Raw genomic sequence first — 17940 nt, 5'->3', positions numbered from 1 at the left:
ATGGCTGAGTATGATTGTCTTCCAAGGGTAGTAGAGTCTTGGCAGTGGGTCCATAAGTGATTTTAGAGACTTATTCTGGATCCATATGGTCTTTTGCAGTGAGGACATACATTTTCAGATGGAAGGCAGTCCCAACAAGGGTTTGTTTGGCGCACCTTCCTCTTAGCATGTTTCCCCCTTTTGCCCTCTATTTGTGCCTCCTCAAAATCCACAGCACTCTTTGGTGATAGCTGTCTTCCAGTAACAGTGCTCGAAAGCGAGGACTTCCCACTTTTCAGTGTTTATTCCACATTTTTTTAGATTGGCTTTAAGCCCTTCTTTAAATCTCTTTTTCTGTCCACTGACATTCCATTTTCGTTTCTTGGGCTGAGAATATAGTAACTGCGTTGAGAAACAGTAATTGGACATTCAGACAATATGCCCAGTGCAATGAAGTTGATGGCAGAGAATCATCTATTCAAAGCTAGTGGTCTTTGCTTCTTCCAGAACGCTGACGTTTGTCCACCTGTCTTTCCAAGAGATTTGCAGGATTTTTCAGAGACAATGTGGATGGAATCTTTCCAGAAGTTGAGAGTGACGTTTGTAGATGGTCCATGTTTCGCAGGTGTACAATAGAGTTGAAAGGACAATTTCTTTATAAAGAAGTATCTTGGTATCCCTACAAATGTCTTGATCCTCAAACACTCTGTTTCATTTGAAACATACGCCACTGGCAGAGCTCAAATGGTGTTCTATTTTGGTGTTGATGTCAACCTTTGTAGAGAGGTGGCTGCCAAGGTAGCAGAATGGTCAATGTTTTCTAACATTACACCATTAAGGTTTTTTTTCATGTCAGGAGCAACTTGAGAAACTGCAAGTTGTTTCTGGTGTAGGAGAATTGGCTGTCTGCAAGGATGTTGCCCAGGGGATGCCTGGATGTTTTGATGTTTTACCATCCTTGTGGGAGGCTTCTCTCATGTCCCCAAATGAGAAACTGGAGCTTACAGAAGGAGCTCATCTGTGCTCTCCCCAGGTTGGATTCAAACTAGCAACCTTCAGGTCAGCAATCCAACCTTCAAGTCAGCAGTCCTGCTGGCACAAGGGTTTAACCCACTGCACCACTGGGGGCTCCTACCATTAAGCTGCATTTCTGGCATTGCAGAGGGGTTAGTTGGTTTCTTCTACCACTTTGGTTTTCTCAATGTTCATTGAGAGGCCAAGCTTTTTGTATGCTTCTGCAAAGATATTTCAAGTGGTTTGTAGGTCTTCCTCTGATTGAGCACAGACTACATTATCATCAGCATATTGGAGTTCAATAACATTAATGGTTGTGAACTTACTTTTAGTTTTCAGTCTGTTAAAGAGTTTGCAATATGTCTGATACGTGATTTCCATGCCAGTGGGAAGCTTCCTGCCAACAAGGTGTACAATCATAGCTATGGAAAATCAGGTTGGGGAAATAACACGTCCCTGTTTAACACCTGATCCCTGTTTGACACCAAAATGCTTCACATTGGGAACTGTTGTTGTTCAAGACTCCTGCAATAGTGTCATCATGGAGGAGCCACAGCATGTTCACATATTTACCGAGACATCTGATTTTCAAAAGGATGGGCTGAAGAGCATTACGACTCATGGTGTAAAAGGCCTTTGCAATGAATGTCATGTATAAAGGTTATTTTTTTTTCCTTGCATTTTTCTTGGAGCTGATCCAGATATCTCATCATCAACAGATTTGTGGTTGCTATTCCATGACGGTATCACTGAATAAAGTGTCTAAAGTAGTCAGCTAACAATGAGTTCCTGACAATATAAAGGCACAGAGATGCAACCAAAATATTGAATAAAGAATGTAGATAGGTTTCATCTGGTCAGTCAATTATTTCTTGTTGGATCTACAACTGAACTTCATTTGATAAAAACATTATTCTTATTACAATTTGACATCAATGAAAGGGTTAAGAATGTATTAGGCCTGCAAGGCTAAAAATGGACAAAGGTAACCATTTATTTTACCCTTTGGAAAAAGTTAGGAAGGCACAGCTGGGTTCTAGCCTGTCACACATTCCTACGTTTTTAGTTACTACCAGTATTCTCAAACAAGGATACATGATAAACAGTTGCAGGTGGTAAATTGCTCGTGTACGGAAATGGCTTTCTTCAGCAAAAATTCTACAAAAGTCATTTGTCAATAGAAATATTTGTATCTCAGGATGTGTATTTAGCAGTACTGAAAAGAAATGTCCTAAGTTTCTCAATGAGGAATAAGAACCGAAAGCTTGGAACATGTAAAACAGAAATTGCAATACATTCTACTATGTATAAGGGGACATAAATATGGGGAGATTATGTCATGGAATACAAAGCTTTGCTTTTGATGATGTTTTGTTTGCTAAAGATATAGGCCTCCAAGAAAGCTGGCCGACAGTCCTCCCACAGGTTAATATCTCGAAGTATGGCATAAACAATGTACATTGAGCTGTTTCTTGAGTATCAAGGAGAGAATTGGATTTCTAATATCAGGTACTTTGCTCACATATATCTCTGGCAATAACTAAAATATAACTGGATTCTGCAAATTGTTAAGGCTCAGGCTATTTGACCAGTCACATCTCCTCTTATAGACCAACTCAAACGCTGCGGTCAACGGAGGAAGCCCTATTCTCGATCCCACCCCCGTCTCAAGTATGGCTGGTGGGAATGAGAGAGAGGACCTTCTCCATGATTGCCCCCCACCTCTAGAACGCCCTCCCCCAAAAAATTATAATGCCCCCTTTCCTCCTCTCCTTCAAAAAGCAATTAAAGACACACCTTTGCTCACTGGCATATGGAGAGGAGGAGGATTAGTCAATTGTGTTCAGCCGTCAGGAAATTGTTTTACACCCTGCCTTTGTTGGCTGGGTTGGCCTTGTTGATATTACAGGTAATTATAATTAATTTTAACATTATTTTAAATAAACCTGGTGACTTCTGTGAATTCTTTGTGAATTCAGGTTCATGCTTTTATATCAGATATAACTTAATTTAATTCCAGGTTGATTGTTTAATTTGATCTTACATGTGGTTTTAATTTGATATATGTGTGTCTAAATATTTTGGGTTCTGGGAGTGGGGTCTTTCAATGTATTTATACTTATTATTGTATAGGCATTGAATGTTTGGCTTCTGTTGTTGGAATCCGCCCTGAGCCCTTGGGAGATAAGGGGAATATAAATAAAGCTATTTATTATTTATTTATTACTTTTAAGATGCTGAGACTATTAAAGAAATTCTATGGCATATAAGTCTAACAACAGCTAAAGGTTCTGTCTTCTGGAAAGATGCATGATCCCCATGCCTGGATCAGATGCAGAATATGGGAGCGGGAGTAAGATAACATGAGAAATATTCTAAAGAAGGTACTTAATGTTATGTACCATGATGACCCTATTATTACAAAAAATAATAATGCAGGACCATTGGTTCATGTCCCTGTTTTGTCATTAAATGTATTTATAAACAACAAAAGGTGGTATGGCACCTTAATTATTAACAAGGCTCCACTAAGTATCATCCTAAAATAATTCTTAATGTAGGATTTTTAAAAACTGGAAAACCCATTTTTATAAGTGATCTCCTGTTGAAGCAATGTTACAAATATGTGGTTTAATTGCAGTAATGGAATTCTAAAAGCTTACTGTGGAAAATAAGCTTTTCATAAACTATGAATACTGCTGAAGATATGAAAACATCCAGAAAGTGTTTTAGTTGAAGTCTGAGCATAAGTTCCCTATCCTGGGTTTTAAGAGACTACACTCATGAATAGGATAATAGACAACATTAAACATAAAATGCAGTGCCGTAGTTGCATGAAACTGGGTTTTAAGCTCACTGCATTAACCTATTTTTAAATAGAAACGTTTTCTAGAAAAGCAAATACAGCAGAAACATGCAGTATTTATTATGCTGCCTTCTGCACAGGTGTTATTTCAGAGTGATTAGTACAGATTATCAGATGATCATCTTCATCCATGTGATCAACAAGACCAAAAGGTCACCATGGTTTTAGTTTACCATATGCTATAAAATTCATATGTTAAACTGACAGGTTAGCATAACTCCTCTCTCCACCACCACCACACATACAGACACATACATTACAGATAATTTTAATTGAAGAAATCAGAAATTAGACTCGAAATCATTTTGTGGAATACAGCATGTCATAAGAGGACCTCTAAATATTTAGGTCATGCAAATTCCCACTGAAAACTAACATGACTTCTGTCCAGTAAATATATGATAAAAAAAATCAATGCAACTGCAAATGATACAACAGCGAATTTTCTCAGGAATATTTCTAAATAAGACAATGGGACACCAAAAAAATCAGTGAGAAATCTTTGTAAAATGGAGTATTTCCATTTTTGAAATAAACAAAAGGCAAAACCTATGTATGATTTGTTTGCAAATTATGTCAAGAGTCAGATTTCTTTCATTTTATTAATAAGTGATAACTCTGCTTTCTTACACTTCTAGTACGCTACTCCAGCATTACTTTATTTAGCTGCAACACCATGCACAAATGCTGATCCTAAATATATCTGCTGAACTCTAAGTGACTTCTGTTTATAAATAGGACACAACATGCTATTAAATCTTCCTTACAACAAACTGTCCTATGCCAAAATATTTGCTCTGGATTTTTTTAACCTACCGCTAAACATTGGATAACCAGAAGTTATCCTTAAATTTGTTTTGTAAACTTCTTGCCTTTTCTACGTATTGCCAGACAAGTGTTATAGTTTCTGGATTTGACTTTGGATCCAGTAGCACACTAATGCAGCAATTCTTAACTTGTGGTCTACAAATTTACTATGTAATCATTTCCAGAGTGAAACCACTTTCTTCGATGCCTAATAGTCAGCGTAGAAGCAGCCTCAGTTAACAATTATGGCTTTTTACAAAGTATTTTAATGCCTGGATAGTGCCCTTTAGGAGGAAAGTGAAAGAAGGCTGAAAAAACACAGGCTTTGTTGCATCTGTATGTCCATGGTTAATAAAATCAAAGTTTGAAATGGGAAACATTCTGCTCTACCCAATCCTACTGTAGCTGGGTGTGCCTGCCTACAACAGGTGAGTTGTGCCCAGGATCCCTTAAAGAGCATGCACATTAACTTAAGAGTTCAGCAGATATATTTGACACCATTTTAATTCTCATGGTTCGATGCCATGCCAGAACGGAAGTTGTGGCCTTCTCTGCTAAAGAGTGCTGGTGTCTCATCAAACTATTTATTTATTGTGTCAGAAGTGAATTGGGAATACGGTTATAATGTATAGAAAACCACAAATAGAAACTTGGTATTATTCTAAATGTCCTTTGACCAGAAGCTGGCCACTTGGAGTGCCTCTGGTGTTGCTGTAAGAAGGTCCTCCACTGTGCATGTGGCAGGGCTCAGACTGCATTGTAGTAAGTGGTTTGAGGTTTGCTCTCCTCCATACTCGCATGTCGTGGACTCCCTTTGTAGTCCCATTTCTAAAGGTTGGTTCTGCACCTTGTGGTTCCAGAGCACAGTTTGTTCAACGTCTTTCAAGTCACCCAGTCTTCTGTGTGCCCAGGCAGGAGTCGTTCATCCTATATCAGCCATGGATTGAAGTTTCCTGATTTTAACATGCCAGTTTTGGACTCTCGCTTACTGAGGTGTTCCTGCGGGTATCTTTGTAGAGTTTAGGAAGCTATTTCTTGATTTACAGAATTGGCTTACTGGCTGATGTCTGAACAGAGGATGGGCCGGAGATGTCAATGCCTTGGTCCTTTCATTACAGGCGGCAACTTCCCGACTGATGTCAGGTGGTGTGATACGGGCTAAACAGTATAATTTCTCCAGCTGCGTAAGGTGTAAATACTTTATGATAATGTGACATGTCTCAATAAGAGCCATGTCCACTGTTTTAATGTGGTGAGATGTATTTCATACTGGGGGACATGAGAAAAACCTCCCTTCAGGATAGTAACACATCCGGGCATTCCCTGGGCAAAGTCTTTGTAGAGGGCTGATTCTTTCAAAGCGACTTGCTCATCAAACTGCAAGTCCATGATGCCCTAGTATTGAGCCATATAGAGAGATACTGTAGAAAGGAGAACTCTTCAGGAAAAGGGGGCACAAACTGAAGCGATTTTATGCTCACCCAAAGTAACCTGAAGTTTGACCCACAGTAAGAATCAGGAGACATGCATGCTGATGTATAACCAAGAAGGGGGACAGTATGACCTTGATACCTTATTGTGCCCCAGATCACGTTCAGAAAATTGATATTAGATGCCTCTAACCCAGTCTTCTGGAACTTTGCATGGTTGTGCCACATATAATAATAATCCTTTATTTGTATTCCACCCTATCACCCCAAGAGGACTCAGGGCGGATTCCAGCATACACAAACACAAAGGCAAACATTCAATGCCTAGAAACAACAAAACACAGATGACGATAACGGCTTCCCTTTCCGGTTCTGAAAGGTGGTGCTCTGGCTACGGGGTGGTGTTCATCTCCATTTCTAAGCTGAAGAGCCTAGTTGTCTGTAGACACTTCCTAGCTTATGTGGCTGGCATGACTGTATGGAGCACCATTTACCTTCCTGCCAAGGCGGGTACCTATTGATCTACTCACATTTGCATGTTTTCGAACTGCTATGTTGGCAGAGGATGGGGCTAACAGCAGGAGCTCACCCCATCCCACAGATTTGAACCGCCAACCTTCCAGTCAGCAAGTTCAGCAAATCAGTGGTTTAACCCATTTTGCCACCACAACGGATAAAACCACTGAAAGAGATGAACAGGAAAACCAAGATTTAACTCCTTCTCTCCTGCTCTAGCATGGGAGAAATCCTGAATGAATAGAATGTAAAACTTCCCTGAAAATAAGTTCTAAATAATATACTGATCATGAATCCACTTCCAAAATTACTAGGCATTATTTGTTTGGCTCACAAACAGGCAACTCTGTTGAAGAGGTTTATCAAAAATCAGACTTTCCTCTGTAGAGTATGACTGAATAGTCCTTGTTTGCATTTAATAATAAATAATTAAGGAATAATTAATATATTAATTAGAATGTTTATAATATATTTACTTCATTTGGGAAGTCTGTTTCAAACTGAAATTGATAAAAATTTGTGAAGATAATAGTTTAAAAAACCCAGTGAATGAATTAATATTGAATTCTTGTATGCATGAATTAACAAATGGATTCAGGCTTCAGTACAATATTTGAATAATGCAGCTGCCAAATTCATTGGTTTCAATGTTTCCGGAAACTAATCTCCTGTGTAAGTTACAACACTCAACTACTGTGCTTCTATTCTGTTCTGAGTGATGACTTAATGATGCTTCACAGTTGCATGACATTTCATTAACAACGCTAGTTAAAATATGTGCCAGTTCTACAAATTAAAATGAATTAATCCTGTTTTATAAGAAATCGTGTTTACAGGTTCATGAAAATGCTCTGTTGAGAGCATAAAATTTTAAATATGAACTAAAAGTCTAAAGAAAGAGGAAAAGCAAAGACATTGCACTTGAAAATATTGGGATGATATGGCCACGACAATGAAAGTAAAGTAAAAGCAAATGGCCAGGATCTAAATATGCTTTATTTTCCAGCATATGTCTTGGCAAATTCTTTCAACTGTATTTCCTGCTGAAGCCCTCTAGCTTCAGTTCCAGAGGGATCTAGAAAATCCACTTGCAGGTAACTTTTTTGGGGCACAGGAGCATTTTGTGGAGGAAAGACGTGATGAAGCCTTGATTATGAACACTAAGATTTGCTCACTGTTCTCTGGCTCCACTGCCAAATCATTGATTCCAGGATCACAGAGAATTTGATGAGTAGATGTTCAGTCTTTAAACATATCAACATGTGGGGATAGTCAGGATGATGACTTTTGGCCCCATCTACACTCTGATACCTTTAAGGTCCTGCATGCACATATGTGTATATCCCAATGCATTCACACTCTATTTTTGTAGAGACTTCATATTATTCAACCCACATTCCCTTTTATCTGTTTCAAGCTTCTCAAACAATCGGAGATATGATAACCATTGACAAGTACCAATATAGTTGTGCATAAGGACCTAATCACATTAGGTGCCCTAATGCGCGCAACAGTGGGAGGATTCACCAGGCAACGTGGTGAATCTTGCAGGCAAAGGGGGAATCCATCGCCCTGTGTCCCACATTGCTACCTTTTCCATCACACGAGGGAAAGTATTGCTGCCCAGTTTTCGTCTGCTCTTGCCCCATTGCTGGCAACAATAACAATCACAGGACACTTTCATCTCAGTTTTGAGATGGAGCTCCCTCCTCCCAGCAGTAGCTGTGCATCATTTCAAGAGATCTGGTGGGTTCCATCCCTGAGCTGTACTGAAAGTGTCCAAGGACGGGTAAGTTTGCTCATGTGATGAAGCCCTAAGTGGACTTAATATATAAAGTAGGATTGGGGGCCAAAATTATGGATTATGATATGACCTGTGCATATGTGTGGGGGGGGGGGGGAGTGTCAGTTTCACCTCAGCAAGTCAGCTGCCCTTGGTCAGTGCCATTTCCCCACCCAGGCATTCAAAAAGACCAGAAGTGGTGCCATGGCAGAAAAAGTAGGAGTTGCTGCTTCTTTCAGATTCTCCTGGGACAGACTAAGGTCTTGTCTTTCTCACTCCCTGGAGTTACAAACATCCAACTTTCAAACAACTTATAGTTAACAACGGGGGTGAAACAACAGGAGGTGAGAGAAATCTACCTCTAGGAAAGGAAATTTACTTCTGGAAGAGTTATTAGGGGGAAAAGGTGTCTCAAAACTGAAGCTTTCTCACCAATCCTTGTTTCCAAAACAAGCCAAATTTTCCAAAATCTAGTTATCACAGGGACAGAAAGTGAGGTGACATCTTCTGAACAGGGGCACAGACAGCAAAACAAACACCACAGGAGTGTTAACCCTTCCCTATTCTATCCAAAGATAGATAGATGGATCAGTGGATGGATGGATAGATACCCTGTTTCCCCGAAAATAAGACATCCCCAGAAAATAAGACCTAGTAGAGGTTTTGCTGAATTGCTAAATATAAGGCCTCCCCCGAAAGTAAGACCTAGCACCATTTGTGTTTGGAAGTATGCCCGCCGAACAGAACACCAGAGCATGCGGGTTTGGTAAATGTACATACCATAGATTGTTGTACATGGAAATAATGGTAGTAACAAGAAATTCTTGATGGGATTCACAGTTTGTCTGGTTATGCTGGTTTTTGATGACAACTACTGTACAGGATATAATAAATGTTCATTTTTTTGTTTATCAATAAATGTGAATTCTTCTTCATGGAAAAGTAAGACATCTCCTGAAAATAAGACCTAGAGCATCTTTGTGAGCAAAAATTAATATAAGACACTGTCTTATTTTAGGGGAAACACGGTAGATAAATAGGATCAGGTACCATGAGGGTATTTAGACATGGGTAACAATCTTTAAGATATGAGTACATAAGAGGTCTTTCAACTACCTCTTTGCTATCACACTTCCAACTCCAAACAATTAACAGAAAATGGCTTGGATTTTAAAAGCTTCCACACAGCTGAACAAAATCCCATATTTTCTGCTTTGAACTGGAATATATGGCAGTATGGACTCAGATAAGCCAATTCAAAGCAGGTATTATGGGATTTTCTGCTTTGACATTCTGGGTTATATGGCTGTGTGGAAGGGCCCTTAGGATACAATGGGAACTCCATTCCATTTGCATACAGCTAGAGCAGAACTAGAAGAAAAGGCAGGTTTCTGTGATGTTCATACAAGCTGTGAAGGACAACAGAAAACAATTGGCTACTAGAGTTGTGTGTGGTACCCGTTTCTCCCATTTCATTTGATATTTTGTTCCAGGCGGGAGCCCAAAACGGGAACACCCCCGCCCCCGCCCCCCCAATGAAAATTAGCTCAAAATGAAAGAAATGGGAGTGACTACCATTTCCTTGCCTGCTTTTCATGAGCACATTTTAATCTTTTTTATTAATCCACCAGTAAACATTTACTCTCCTCTTCCAGGAGGTCATCACTCTTCCTTATCTGGAAGTGGGAAGCCTCCTTAAAATGTCTTGGAGAGTGCATGGTGACCAAAGCCCTCTCCTTCTCCCTCCTCCTTGGTTCTTGGAGCTGCCGCCTTGGGTCATTGCTTGCTGTTGCTGTTGCTTTGGTGCTGCTGCCTCTCCTCCTCCGCCTCTGTCTCTCATGCAAGAAAAGCGCCTCCAGCCCCTTCTCTTCCTCTTTGGCACCTCTTGAGCACAGGGACTCAAGGCAGCAGCTCCAAGACAAACCATGCAATTGCCAAAAATGATGGGAAGGGGAGACAACCCCCCTCCATTGCCACCAGTTAAAGAAGAAATGAAATAGTGGGGCTGGGCACTGGGCTGTGTGTCTGGTGTGTGGAGCATATTAGACATTTGGCATGAAAGAATGGTGCCCTTCCCTGTCTGCCTCCTGCTGCTGCTCCTGGAGACGTTAGAGGGCAGCGCCAGAAGGGGAAAGGGCAAATGTTTTAAGGATGCTCATTTTCATGCAAAAATGAAAATGGGGGGGGGGGGGTTATGAATGAAACAAACAGAAATGCATAGTGATTCTATACAAATGCACAAGCTTATTGGCTAGCTAGCAGCAAACCATATGCCTTTCGATCCTTGTGATTCAAACAATTTTAGATTTTGCCCCCGGTGAACTCCAACATGGGAACAGAACTCAGATGAAGAAAAAATGAACTGAAGGAAAGTGTGCGTGGTGTTTCCAGATGTGAATCACCAAATCAGTCATTGTGTTAAGAATTAAGAATTTTTTCTGTCATATTAGCCAATTCACCCTTGCAGATACATGTTTATGTATATTTATGGTTTTATTTTATGTTCCGGCATTGAATGTTTGCTGTATATATGTTGTGCTCCGCCCCGAGTCCCCTTCGGGGTGAGAAGGGCAGAATATAAATATTTTAAATAATTAAATTTATCCCAATTTCTCATCCATGAGGCTAAGGCCCCTTCGACACAGCTGAATAAAATCCCACATTATCTGCTTTGAACTGGAATATACGGCAGTGTGGACTCAGATAAGCAGATATTGTGAGATTTTCTGCCTTGATGTTCTGGGTTATATGATTGTGTGGAAGGGCCCTAAGTCACATTCTGTCTCTCAAAAGTATATTCCCATTTTGCTCTTTATCCCCTGCAAATGTAATTTTCTTTGATTTTAATTCAAACCTTCTTTAAAACATAAGACTATAATTGCTTAACATTTGTCCAGTGACTTATCCTGCCCAAAGAGTTCATAAACTCAGGATTAGGATTGTAGTGTAAATCAAAGTATCTAACAACATTGGTTATAATACTAGTTATGCTACTCCTTAAATTATATTTGCATCACATGTAAGAATTTAACCATTATGTTGTAATGATATTTTGTAGCAAAAGTAAGGATTATCTTATTACCCCAAAACATTCCATTACTTTTTGCATCTGTTTACTGATAATAAAAGAAGCAGCTGTTTAAAACCTAACAAACAGGTGTGAACAATTTGAGTCTTTAAACAGAAGCTGAACTAAATTTTTAGTCTTCATGTTCTGAAATTATATTTCAATGACCATTTTAATATCGTTATTTTTTTTACTTTATCTGCAATGACTGATAAATAATATAGAGGAAGTAAAAACAACAGAGAATCTTTTAGGACCTTTAAGACTGACAGATTCACTGTGGCATAACTTATCATGGACTTCAGTTCACAAGTTTACTTCAAGATCTGGTTCTTACACTCTGCACATGCTGAACTAATTATATCAGATGTGTTCCATAAAATCTTTAGTCACACAACTGAGCAGCCTTTTCTTCGCCAACTGTTGTATATCAAATTCGCTGCAGAAAACCATGATAATTATGAAGTAACAGAGTATCGGATTCATAGCAGTAATATATCTCTATCTTAGTTAAGCTATAAATGATAATCAAGCTTGAAATTGTATATTTATTTGACATAACTCTTCCGTATCGCTGGCATCCATGTCTGCTTAAAAATGTGATAAAATATTTCAATTTGTACACAGATAGCATTACTCAGCTCAGTGTGTTGCTTTGGAAGGCACCTGAACAGAAGTAAAAAGAGAAATTGAATACTGTTCCTCCGAAGATTACTAAGAAAATGCATAATTGCAGCAATGAATTAATTTAACCAGTGGTTGGATCCAATTTTAAAAAAAACAATTAAAAAATAGCAGGGAACAATAATATTACTGTAGACTCTCAGTTTAAAAGCACCTGTAGAGGGAGGATAAATGTTGTTTTTGGTTGCTTGAGAGTTACTATTAATAATAAGCCTAATATCATATCCCATACTATACTACACGACCAGTGGTCCCCAAGAACTAAAATGTGGTCCACGGCCTCACCATTACTACACCGTTGCAACTGGTATCTCAAAACTCTCTTATTGTGCTGGAGCAACCGGGACGTTGGGAGAGGAGAGGCAGACTACCCACGAAAGGCGTGACAACAAGCCTCCTGACTGCAGCTTCTCCTCCTCTTCCCTCTGAGTGGAGCCATTCCATGCAGTGGGGGCACCTTGGTGTCTTAGTTTTTAGGCTTGTTCCTGGGGTTATTTGGGGTGCAGATTCAGAAAATTACATTGCCCACATCGGCTCTAGATTTTTAAATATGGTTTTCTGTGGGTGAGCAGATGGGGACTACTGGATGGCATATGTTCTACATCAGAAACTAGAGCTGATGTGGTCTATCCAATCCAATTTTCTGAATCAGCACTCCAAATAACCAAACCGAATATGAATTGACCAGGAACTGATGCGTAACCCTTTTGGTACTGATGTTGGAGAGTGGTCCTTATCAAAAAGGTCCCTAGACAAAAAAAAGGTTGGAAACCACTGATTTAGATTGTCCTTTATTAAAAACAATAACATTCAATTTGATTTCAGAGAAATAACTGGTAATTTATTTACAAACTAAAGGATCACCATAATGGCTAGACCTGAGGGCCAAATCCAAGGCTCTGCTTCCCTTTGTAGCTAATCAGGCATCATCTACACTTACCATTTAATGCAGCTTGAAGTTAGCTTCAAACTGTGGCAGCCAGATAACAAGCACAAGTGAGCAAAAGAATGTACTTAATGTGCACCAGGGCTCTGTGGCTTGTACAATCTATCACTATTCAGGCTCAAACTGCCTCCAGGATTGCCCATGTAATCACCTGCATAGTGAACACTTTCTGCTATACCAGTTTGAAACTGCATTAAGTGGTCAGTGTAGATGAGACCAAGAAACCAAGGCCCTATCTTCACTGCCATATAATATTCAGATTATCTGCTTTGAACTGCAGTATATGGCATTGCAGACTCATATAACCCAGTTCTAAGGAGATAGTGTGGATTATCTGCTTTGATAATTTGAATTATATGGCAGTGTAGAATGGTCTAAGAGGTGGTGCAGCAGCAGTTGCAAACCAAACAGACTTTGGTTCCTAGGCTAGAGAAATTTCCAGCAGACTTCAAGGATGCCACTATCATCATCCTATGGAATTCGAAGAGGCATGGATGGGGGGTGAAAGGGAGAAACTGGATTGCTTTCCATCTTGAAAGGATGTCCTCTCTGCAACAGAACATGTGGATCCAGGTCTCTAAAGTCACCTATGGACCGACTACCAAGACCATACACTTGGAAGGCGATCATACTCAGCCATGAATGATAGCCTGTGATGACAGAAGGGTGGATACAGCAAACCTCTAAGTACAGCAGAGTCTCACTTATCCAACACTCGCTTATCCAACGTTCTGGATTATCCAACGCATTTTTGTAGTCAATGTTTTCAATACATTGTGATATTTTGGTGCTAAATTCGTAAATACAGTAATTACTACATAACATTAATGTGTAATGAACTATTTTTCTGTCAAATCTGTTGTATAACATGATGTTTTGGTGCTTAATTTGTAAAATTATAACCTATTCTGATGTTTAATAGGCTTTTTCTTAATATCTCCTTATTATCCAACATATTCGCTTATCCAACGTTCTGCCGGCCCGTTTATGTTGGATAAGTGAGACTCTACTGTACTGCACAAATCCCAGTACTGTGATGATGGCAAAATGAGTGGTTTTCTCGACCTACAACTCAAGAGCAATTCTCTGTGTGTATCTATATATCTGCATGAATATCTGGGCTAGGGGAATTTGGATTGCAAAACTACCTTGGCAGAAAAAACATTTTAGAAAAACCATCTCATCTGTTTGTTTGTTTTTTTGTTGTTGTTTTTTAAAAGACAATTAGCTGTAAGCCAAAGCAAAGCTATTACAGAGTTTGGAATGCTTTTTCCTTTCTAAGGAATTTAGTTATTCCTCCCCTCCAGATGGTAGATGTTTTTTGAACACTTACATTTCTACTGGTGTCAAATTAACTATCAAGTATCAAGCTAATACAGTGTTTCTCATCCTGCAGGTCAGGACCCCTGGGGGGGGGGGGGGGGGGTCAAAAGGGAGTTTCAGAGGGGTCATGAAAGATCAACCGAAAACACATATTTCTGATGGTCTTAGGAACCCAAATCCTTCCAGTATTTTCTATTGGTCATAGGGGTTCTGTGTGAAAAGTTTGACCCAATTCTATCATTGGTGAGGTTCAAGGGGCTCTTTGATTGTAGGTGAACTATAAATTCCAGCAACTACAGCTTTCAAATGTCAAGGTCTATTTTCTCCAAAACCAACCAGTGTTCACATTTAGGAATATTGCCTATCCTTGCCAAGTTTGGTCCAGATCCATTATTGTTTCGAGTCCACAGTGCTCTCTGGGTGTAGGTGAACTACAACTTCAAAACTCAAGGTCAATGCCCACCAAAGCCTTCCAGTATTTTCTGTTGGTCATGGGAGTTCTGTGTGCCAAGTTTGGTTCAGTTCCATCGCTAGTGAAGTTCAGAATGCTCTTTGTAGATGAACTATAATTCCCAGCAACTACAACTTCCAAATGACAAAATCAACCCCTAACCCCACCAGTATCCAAATTTGGGCGTATTGGGTATTTGTGCCAAATTTGGTCAATCAAATGAAAATATATCCTGCATACGAGATATTTACATTACAATGCATAACAATAGCAAAATGACAGTTATGAAGTAGCAATGAAGATAATTTTATGGTTGGGGGTCATGGCATTAGGAAGGTTGAGAACCACTGAGCTAATAGTTTTGATACTGATCCAAGCAGAAGCTGGCTTAAGTAGACACCATGATGAACACATGGATATGCCACATGCTGACCTCCTTTTCCTAACAGCAGCTATGCTAGCAAGAGCCAGCAAGGTCTTGAGCCTGTACTAAAAGTAGGCCAAGATTTTAGGTATTAAATGATATTCCCTCTCTATCTGTAGTGGATAAAAAGGGATTACATAGTCAGAGCTGAAGACCAATAGATAGGTTAAGTTTGAACAGGTTTGGCAGATGGAAGTAGTGTGGTATAGTGTTCTAGACTCTTTTTCTACACTATGATGTTATTTGTGACTATTATTCAAGATCACATATATCTATGTTTACTATTTATTGAAACTACAGTGCAGTCTCGCTTATCCAACCTTCGCTCATCCAACATTCTGTATTATCCAATGCAGTCTGCCTTTTAGTAGTTAACATTTTTGGAGCCAATGTTTTCAATACATTGCGATGTTTGGTGCTAAATTTGTAAATACAGTAATTACTATATAACGTTACTGTGTATTGAACTGCATTTTCTGTAGATTTGTTGTAAAACATGATGTTTTTGGAGCCAATGTTTTCAATACATTGCGATGTTTTGGTGCTAAAATTGTAAATACAGTAATTACTATATAATGTTACCGTGTATTGAACTGCGTTTTCTGTAGATTTGTTGTAAAACCTGATGATTTGTAAAATCAACATAATTTGATGTTTAATGGACTTTTCCTAAATCCCTCCTTATTATTCAACATTTTCACTTATCCAACATTCTGCCAGCCTGTTTATATTGGATAAGTGAGACTCTACTGTACAACATATAGGCAGTCCCCAAGTTAAAAACACCTGACTTACAAATTATTCACAGTTAAGAACAACGGGTGAGACAACAGGAAATGACAGAAATCTTCCCTTCGGAAGGGAAATTCACTCCTGAGTGTTATGAGGAAAAGGGGTCTCCAGTGAAGCTTTATCATCAATCCTTGTTTCCACAAACCAAATTTTTCAAACTGTTCTGACTTACAGATAAAATTTAACTTAAGAACAAACTTACACAACCTACCTTGTTTTGTAACTGCTTGTAACTGGAGCTATTTCAGGGGAAATAACTGACAACACCATCTTGAGTATTTCTTACCTATGAAATATGAAATACAGGCAATGTGAAGGCACATGCATATTTATACACTAATGTTAAAATAATGAACATGCTATTATAGCTTGCATTTCTGTTGCTTCCCATCCCCACCTCCCTCATGAGGCGATATGCATGAATTCGAAAAAGTGGGCCACAGTTCACAAGGCCTTATACCGAATAAACGTCACGATCTCACAAAGCTCTTTTGTTGTTTCTCCTTCAGCTGGTCTTACCTCACAGGGTTATTGTGCAAATAAAAGACAGGAAGTTTTCCACAGCAGCTCAACTTCTATTTGGACAAAAGGCAGGGTCTACATCTCAGTTCCATCCATGTCGAAATGGGTGGTTGTTTCACACTTCTTCCTTCTCTGAAACCAAGAAAAGGCGGGAAATTCTCTCGGGGCCTCTCCTCACCTGAGGTATGAAGCGTGAGGGGAAAAGGTGGGCAGGTGAAGCCACCAATTCAGTTCTGAGGGAAAATATGGCAGTAGCAGGGTGGCAATGAGGCAGAAAGGTGCTTGTTTATGAAACTATTGCTCTCCCAACCCTGTTATACGCCTGCAAAATGTGGACTGTCTACAGAAGTTACACTCAACTCCTGGAACGAATGTATCAGCGTTGCCTTCCCAAATCTTTTGGGAAGTCAGGCGGACAAATGTCAGCATGCTGGAAGAAGCAAAGACCACTAGCATTGAAGAGATGCTCCTTCGGCATCAACTCTGTTGGACTGGCCACGCTGTCCAAATGGCCAATGACTGTCTTCCAAAGCAGTTACTATACTTCCAATTCAAGAATGGGAACCAGAATGTTGGTGGACAGGAAAAGAGATTTAAAGATGGCCTTAAAGCTAACCTTAAAAACTGTGGTATATATACTAAGAACTGGGAAGCCCTGGCCCTTGAGCGCTCTAACTGGAAGTCAGCTGTGACCAACAGTGCTGTGGAATTTGAAGAGGCAGAAACGTGTGAAGAGGAGGGTGCATCAAGCCAACCCTAACCGCGGGACCGCCTTCCATCTGGAAACCGATGTCCCCACTGTGGAAGAACATGCGGGTCAAGAATAGGGCTTCACAGTCACCTACGAACCCACCACCAGGACGCCACACTTGGAAGGCCATTATACTTGGACAATGAGGGATTGCCTGACAACAAGTTCTCTTCAGCATTGCTTTAGGCGACATGTTTACTTTTAGTTTGCTTACTGCCTTGTCCCTCCACATACAGACAACCTTTGAACGTTTCTGAAATGTGTCGGTTCTTGGGAAAAAGAGAAGTGTTGGCCAGGGAAAAGAGCATAGTTGACAAAAGGGCACAGAGTTGATGTGTGGTGAAAAGGACCAGCCCGCCTTGGAAATGGTTCAAGAAGAGAAACCCACACAGAAGGGAGGCACCAGGCCCCACTCCAAAGGGCTTCCTTGAGAGGCAGTTTCCACTCTTAACCCCATGGCCTCTAGCAGTTTTTCCAACTTGGATTTCACTTGGATTTTCACTCTTGGTGTTCACTCTTCCCTGTGGTATCCAAAGTTAAAATGGCTGGAGTTATACTTTAAAAATATACCTGTTCTGGCTCACA

The sequence above is a fragment of the Anolis carolinensis genome, chromosome 1, assembly GCF_035594765.1.
Source record: "Anolis carolinensis isolate JA03-04 chromosome 1, rAnoCar3.1.pri, whole genome shotgun sequence".
Lineage (NCBI taxonomy): Eukaryota > Metazoa > Chordata > Lepidosauria > Squamata > Dactyloidae > Anolis > Anolis carolinensis.
The sequence above is the reverse complement of the archived record's forward strand: the minus strand, read 5'-3'. Positions refer to the sequence as shown.